Genomic DNA, 8,378 nt, shown 5'->3' with positions numbered 1-8,378 from the left:
CCCGTTACAATCTCATTCTTCGTCTTCCTCACAGACCACCCCTAAAAACCTTAGAGCCGCCTCTTTTTCCACCACATTCACCCGGCGGCGCCGGTCCCAAATGACTCCAAACCAACACCACAGAAACCTTATACCCTCCTCTTCCCTAATCTCCAATTCTTTTCCCTCGAATCCCCATGGAGCTTCTCGAATCTTAAATCAAAAATTCAAGCCCTAAAAGCCCAAAGCCAAATTCAGACATGCATGGCTGTTCCTCCAAGTTTTCTTAGTTATTCAAGATCGGTTTTGTCACAAAATAACGTTGTTCGCTTGTTCTTGACAAAGAACAAGAGATTGACATTATTTGAGGATTAAATCGGAATATCAGTCGCGAGTTCGAGCCTCGGTCAATGAGTTCCTCCTTTCCTTTTGTTCATTCTTGTGTTCTTTCAGCCTTCTTTCCTCTTCTCTTCTTCTCTTTTTCTTTGAATAATTCAATTAAAATTGACCAAAGTTTCTGGCTAAGATGGAATACTGTCCGTTTGTTCCTTGTTAATTTTCTTTTTCAAGTCTTGTTCTCTGATGTTGTTTGGTCTGTTTAATTTTTCTGTTAATAGCATGACTAAATTTCTTACCTCTCCCTGTTTGTTCAGCCATTTAGGTTAACTTAATTAGGTTTATTTGATAACCTAGTTTAATTCCACATCTTAGTTTAGGTTTTAGTTTTGGGAAATCGTTTAGTTGTTTTCTTACCGTTTGCCATAATTTGCTCAATCTGGTTCAATTCATTTTGTTGTTTGGGCTCTGAATCCATTTCAGAATTCACTCCAAGGGACTTGAATTGATTTTTGAGTCCAGGCCTAGTTTAAACCATTGGGTCAAATTGACCCATTGGTAATTTACTGAGGGCAATTTTCAGGGTTTTGAAGGGTAGTCTAGGTAATTAGCTTGGGGAATTTGGGTGTAACAGCCTTAGGAAGTTTCCAAGAAAGGGGTTTGGGACTATTTTGATATTCTGAAATTTACATTGGGGTATGTGAGCTAAAACCAAAATTCAAAAAGGGGCAAAATGCAAAGACTGATATCTTTAAGCTGCCTTAATGCCTTGCCTATAAAGGCATCATGACTTGCTATTCAAGTCAGAAATGGAGAGATAAAAAATCAGAGAAAACAAACGGCTGAAAATTTTCAATAGAAATCACTGTTTTATTGATCTTCTTATGTGATTTTGGAGTTTTAATTTTTGAAAGATCATTGATTCTCTTTCTGGGGTTAGAAATGGATTGAGTTGTGGTTTTTGGAAGTATTGGTTCAAGCTCTTCTGTTATTTACTGTTCCATCGAGTTTTTTTTTTTTAGATAATATCACTGTTTGAGTGCTGAATCTGGGCTAACTCCTGCTGCTTGATTGCTGACTCCTCACCCCTTTTGTTTTCTTTGTTCACTACCAGGTATTTATTCAAATCTTTGTCAACAAGTAGCAAAGAGCATATACTTTCAGTTGAGGCCTGACTGAATACAATTTTTTTTTTTTTGGATTTCCCTTCATTTGCTTCTTCCATTTCTTTAAATATTCTGTAGTAGACCTTGTATTGTATATGTTAGCCTAATTGTTGTACTGAAGAAGTGAATCTATGCCCTTTAAGAGTTCCTCATTTGTATGATGGCTTAACAGCCGGATTCACTATGTTTTCTACCTAATTTCTGATTTAGGCAGTAAAGTTCGTATGCTTAAGTTTGATTTGGGACTGTTAGAGATAGTCCAGTAGCTGGTTTGTTCTAGTTACACGACCAGTTTTATTTCTTTTATTTTGCTGAAAGTCAGTGTGTTAGTTTCATATAGAATTTGCAAAATGACAAAGTGTAATTTGCTATTTGAAGGGAATTGTGATGTGATCTAAGGTTTGTTTGTTATGTGTTGTTGGAATACAAGGTTTGACTTATAGACCCATGATAAGAGTAGTTTAATTCATCCTTTAGTCTTGTTTAAAGTTTTTTTGGGCAGGAACTAATTCAGTGTCTAATGTCCTATGAGATTCAATCATATACTCATGTTGATGATAGTTTCATTTGCCTATTAGTTTATTTTAAGCTTCACCCAAGTCAGTTTAATGTTTTAATATTTGTGAAATGAGATCTTAAACTTTATAGTGTGAATCTTGGGTTTGTTGCTATGAAAGGCAACATCATATGTCGTTTGCCTTGGGGAGATTCGATCTCGAGTACCATCATCCAGTAATTGACCTAGGGAACCTCATGTGGGCCCAATGTTTATTCCCTTAATGATGAGTCCATAGGAGTCTACGACAGACTTGGTCCCAAAGTGTATAAACCATTTGGAAATTCAATTTTGGTCGCTTTATGCTCAAATGATCAAAGATTCGGAAGCAAAAAATGTTAATTTAATTTAGTGTTTCGTATAGCTTTAACTTATGGGTTGTTAGTTGATTGTGCGCAAAGTTTGGTTCTGCGAATCGGGCTGTAACATTGGCCCAATGGTGCCAAGTCGCCTTCGCTGGGTACAATCCAGTTTCGGGCTTCATGTGGGAGCCCATGTGGGGTCTTTTGCTTATTGACAAAAAATAATTATGTGGACGATAGGTCCATAACATGCTTGGGTTCTTTTAATCAGTTCAGCTTGGTGTCATGTTCTGTTGGCATGAGATTATTCACATTGAGTTTGAAATTTTCATATTATGATTAGAAATCCTTCATGTGGTTTAATTTAGTTAATGTCCCTTCAAAAATTGGATTTGAGGTGTGCCATGCAAAACAAAACTCTTAAATGCCTGGCCCTCATTTAATTATTTCTTTCAAATTTTTTTAGGATTCAAGGCGCGCCATTTAGCGAATTTTCCATGGCCCCCGCAAAGTTAAAAACGCGTAGTTGCTTTAGGCGCGTTATTTTAATAATTAACTTCCCTAAACTCGGGTGTGCATTTCATGTGACCCAAATCCAAATTCTAACAACGTTAAATAAAATATGTCGCGGACCGCGGGTGCATTTCATGTGGCATGATCCAAAGTCATGTTTTGTATAACATTGGAATCTTCTTAAAAATGAATAAAAGCGGTTTTAAAGTTAAAATGCACATAGGTTTGAAATGTATTAAATCAGATAATAGGCCAATAATAATAGTTGAGCGACCATGCTAGAACCACAGAACCCGGGAATGCCTAACACCTTCTCCTAGGTTAACAGAATTCCTTACCCAGATTTCTATGTTCGCGGACTGTAAACAGAGTCAATCTTTCCTCGATTCGGGATTTAAACCGGTGACTTGGGACACCATAAATTATACCAAGTGGCAAATCTGAATAAATAAATAAATCACGTTTCGATTGTCACTTAAATTAGAAAAAACTCCCTTATACTCCCTTCCGGGGGTAGTAAAAAGGAGGTGTGACAAACGCGAAGAGGGGCTGTCTAGTGAACTAAAAATAGTAGCAAATCGGGATTTAGTTCAAAACTTCATATTTTCAAAACTAGAGATCATTGAGGCAATTTTCAAAGAACAAGTTCTTCCCCAAAGCATTGGTATATGATTCTAAACCTTTTTCTTTCGATTTCGCATTGCATTTCATCAATTTTCATCCAAAAATCGAGAGTTTTTATGGTAGAAATTAGGAATTTGGGTAGAGTTAGGGATTTTTAATTAATTAGAATTTAGACCTTGTTTTGGGGTCGGATTTCGAAACTAATTGCATATTCGGGCTCATGGGTGAATGGGTAATTGAGTTTTGGTCCGAACCTCGAGTTTTGACCAAGCGGGTCGGGGGTCAATTTTTGACTTTTTGGGAAAAATGATAGAAAACTTATAATTAAACATTGGGTATGAATCCTTTAGCATTTATTGATGTTGTTAAATTAATTTGGACTAGATACGAGTTATTTAGAAGCGAATTCTAAAGGAAAAGCGGTGTTTGAGGCTTGAGTTGGCCGTGGAAGTTTGAGGTAAGTGTTTGGTCTAACCTTAGCTTGAGGGATTAGAAGTTGTGTCATATTTGCTATGTGTTATTTGTTGAGTACGACGTATAGGCATGGTGACGAGTATCTATACGTTGGTGTCAAGCATGCCCGTGAGTCTTAAATTGAAATCGTTGTGTTCTTAATAAGTACTGCGAATGCCTAAGTTGTTGTTGCTTATGGTTGAGTATTGGTGCTAGTTGAGGTTTCTTTTGTGAAGTTAAATGTTAGAACAAGTTTGGTTATAGTTGATTCCCTTGCCAGGACGTATTTACCTATACTATCGATTCCCTTGCCGGGATAGTGGTGTTTCCCTATTGTTCCCTTGCTGGGACTCTTTTCTGATTGGTGTTGCATTGTATATTGGGATCGGGTTGCACGCCGCAACAATATTATATTTGGATCGGGTTGCACGCCGCAACAATATTGTATTTGGATCGGCTTGCACGCCGCAACAATATTATAATTGGATCGGCTTGCACGCCGCAACAGTGATAAATGATATGGATCGGGTTGCACGCCACAAGAGTATTTTTATGATTTGGATCGGGTTGCGCGCCACAACAATAAATGATAAAAGTGGTTATTGATTGGTTACGGTTTCCTTATTTCTTTCTGCCGCGAATTTTAAATTGTTATTTATGTTTTTCTCCTAAGTTACTGTTGGTAAATGATATCCCCCGCAGCATGTCCCCCCCTCCCATCCTTAATTGTATATTTCTGTTTTTATTTTCTATTGTATATGCTATAACTGCACAGGTTTATTTGGTAGTCTGGTCCTAGCCTTATCACTACTTCGCCGGGGTTAGGCTAGGCACTTACCAGTATATGGGGTCGGTTGTGCTGATACTACACTCTGCACTGTGTGCAGACCCGGGAGCAGCAACATTTAGACCTTAGCTTGGGTGGCTGCCTTCAGTCCAGTCGGAGATTCCGAGGTAGTCCTGCAAGCATTCGCAGGCTCTATCGTCTCCCTTTATCCCTTCATCCTGTTTCATTTACAGATTTCAGAAACAACGTATTATTTATTTTTCAGACCTTGTTTGTAGTAATTCTAGACCATCTGTGAAGCGTGACATCAGTAGATAATTTGTTCAAATAGTTGTCTTGCCTAGCTTTCATTAGTAGGCGTCACGATTCCCGGAGGTGGAAAATCCGGATCGTGACAATTGCTCACCATGACTGTTCCTCATTTTTTTCATTTTAGGGTCATAAACTGGAATTCAGGATGATTCTAATTTTTTTTTTGTGCTAATGTCCATGCCGTCTTCATGAATTCGGATAACAGGCTTCCAATCACCTAAATTTTGTTGGCCCATCATAGACGACCTAATGAACAATAGTCATTACTTCTCCATAAATGTTTCTCATTTTTTTTTTTTGCATTTTAGGGCCATAAAACATGAATTCACGACGATTTTTAATTTTTCATGTACTAATGTCTGCGCCATCTTCATGAATTGGGGCGACGAGCTCTGAATCGCCTAAAATTTTATGGCCCGTCAGAAATGACCTAATGAACGATAATCATTGTTTACCATGACGATTCCTTATTTTTTGGCATTTTAGGGTCATAATACGAGAATTCATAACGATTCTTAATTTTTTGTGTGATAATGTCCACGCCACCTTTATGAATTCGGCCGATGGGATAGACCCGTCAGAAATGACCTAATAGACAATAGTTATTGATTTTCCATGTATGTTCCTTATTTTTGGTGTTTTAAAGCCATAAAACAGGAATTCAGGATGATTTCTAATTTTTCATGTGCTAATGTCTATGCCATCTTCATGAATTCGGGTGACTGGCTCTGATTCACCTAAAATTTTATGGGCCCATTAGAACTGACCTAATAGACAATAGTTATTGATTTTCCATGTCCGTTCCTTATTTTTGGTGTCTTAAGGTCATAAAACAGGAATTCAGGATGATTTCTAATTTTCATATGTTAATGTCTATGTCATCTTCATGAATTCGGGCGACTAGCCCTGATTCGCCTAAAATTTTGTGGGCCCATTAGAACCGACCTAATGAACAATAATCATTGCTTCACCTTATTTGTTCCTCGTTTTTTGGCGTTTTAGGCCATAAAACAGGAATTCAGGACAATTTCTGAATTTTCGTGTGCTAATATCCACGTCATCTTCATGAATTCGGGGCTCCGAATTGCCTAAAATTTTATTTAGATGACTCCAAGTGGCTAAAGGAGTATCTAAAAGAACTTCGAAGTGTAGGTAGCTGTAGATTTGAAATTTTAGGTTCAGAATCTAGTATTTGTTGAAATTGGTAGTAATTATTCACACACATACAAATATGCTCCAACTCAAAATTACTGGATTTAATTGAACTCATTCATTATATATTCTATCCGCCTCCGAGAATTGGAAATTATAATTGTGGCTGTTGATACATTTGACCGTCAACTGACTACAAAATATCTCTTTTACCCTGGGTTAGAACTAGGTATGCTTTGATCACATAACCTTAAGTAAGTGCCTAATACTCCTCAGCAATAACAACAATAACATACTCAGTATAATCCTACATAGTGAGGTTTGGAAAAGATAGTGCGTATGCAAATTTTATCTTTACCATGTGAAGATAAAGAGATTATTTCTAACGGACCTTACTCCTTAATAATAGGCTAATTGAGAAAAGGAAAAATCAAACATTTTCTTTAAATTCAGTGATCTTGAGTAATCAAAGTCGTTCTACATTTTTGTTATTCAAGTTTTAGCAATTTTTCATGACCACATGTCACATACCTCAGGTTGTTTATTTATTGGTCTATATAATCATACAGGTTTGACTGCCATGAGATAATTGCACATTTTTGTGAGGTCATCACTTATTGTTCATATATCCTCTCTACTTCTTTCTTTTGTAGAATCTTTGGTATCAGTTTGTCGGCAGTGACAATGTTGCCTTGTCGAATCCATATATTTAGTTCATCTGATGTTGTTGGTTGCCTTCTATTTCGCCTGCTGGATATAATGTTTGGGTCGCGGGTCGCTCATGTGGACTGACCCGATCTGTTTTAAAAGAGATAAAACTTACGGAGGTTACACGTAAGTTTTATTACTCCTAAAACCACCGCACGTTATTTTGAGAGACGTGAGAACGTAGAATGGTTATTTTCAACGGTAGTTTCCTCTATTCCTCTTTTATATATCTGTTCTACAGAAGAACTATCAAAGAGTGTGCGAAATTTTTTTTCTTCTCCCAACAAAAATCACATACACAGAAAGGAAGGCTTTTAGTTTGTGAATTAAACTTTGTTTCCTTGTGATTCAAAGTTCGACATGAGGCAATTCTTTTGGTGGTGAGTTCAACGGTTTCCGCTACGTCAATAAGGTACACAACTCGTTGTCCTCGCCCCTCATTTTTAATCCAATATTGGTATCAGAGCATTCACTCTGTATTCTGTTAATATGGATGCACTGCCAAATTATATACGATTCTTAAAGTGATTTCGTTGTTTTGTGTTTTCTATGGATAAACTATAGTAAAGAAACATATTTTGAGAAAGAATCATATTGTTGTTGTAAACAACTAATTTTTGACAACATTTATTTTATCACTTCTTTTATGTAAATATTTTAGGGGGTTTTAACCTACTATTATTTTAGCTTTATTACACTTTTTATTATAGGATAAAAATACAAAAAAAATTAAAAGGTGAATTATCACTATTAATATTATATTTTTATTTTTTGTTTTTTTATAAAAAAAACCGAAAATATTATTTTTTTTATAAAAATAAAATAAAATTTCGGGAATGATTTAAAAAATAAGAAAAAGGGAAGTATTGAATAAAAAAATATAAAAGTAAAAATAGGTGGAATTCTCTTTTAAAAAAAGTAAAAGAATGTAGAAAATTAAAAAAAAAAGTTTTGTGGAAATTTTAAAAAATTAAAAAGTAAAAGAAGGTTGGAATTAAAAAATAAATATAAAAGTATCTGAAAATTTTAAAAAATTAAAGTAAATGAAAGTAGCATTTTTAAAAGAAAAAGGAAAAGAAAGTGGTTTGTTTTTTTAAAGAAAAGTTTAATAAAGTGAGATTCTCTTTTAAAAAAATAAAAAGTGGAATTTTAAATAAGATAAAAGTAATTAAAGTTGGAATTTTAAAAATAAAAGTAAATAAATGTGGGATTTCTTTTTCCAAAAAAATAAAAGCAATTTGTAAGTAGGATTTTAAATAAAATAAATAGAACAGAAAATTTACGAAGTAGGGGGTTCAAAAATGAGGAAAAGAGATAGAGAGAAGAAAAAAAGAGGGGGCGGAGAGAGCGGTATACACTCGATATACACTCTGGATACACTGGATATACAGGGACAGAATTCATTCTGGAGAGAGTAAAAAAGATAGAAACAAATTTTCTGAAATATTGAGAGCGGAAGAACACCAGAGAGAGTTCAAAGCTAGAAAGAG

Source organism: Nicotiana sylvestris, chromosome 2, assembly GCF_000393655.2.
Source record: "Nicotiana sylvestris chromosome 2, ASM39365v2, whole genome shotgun sequence".
Taxonomy (NCBI): domain Eukaryota; kingdom Viridiplantae; phylum Streptophyta; class Magnoliopsida; order Solanales; family Solanaceae; genus Nicotiana; species Nicotiana sylvestris.
The sequence above is the reverse complement of the archived record's forward strand: the minus strand, read 5'-3'. Positions refer to the sequence as shown.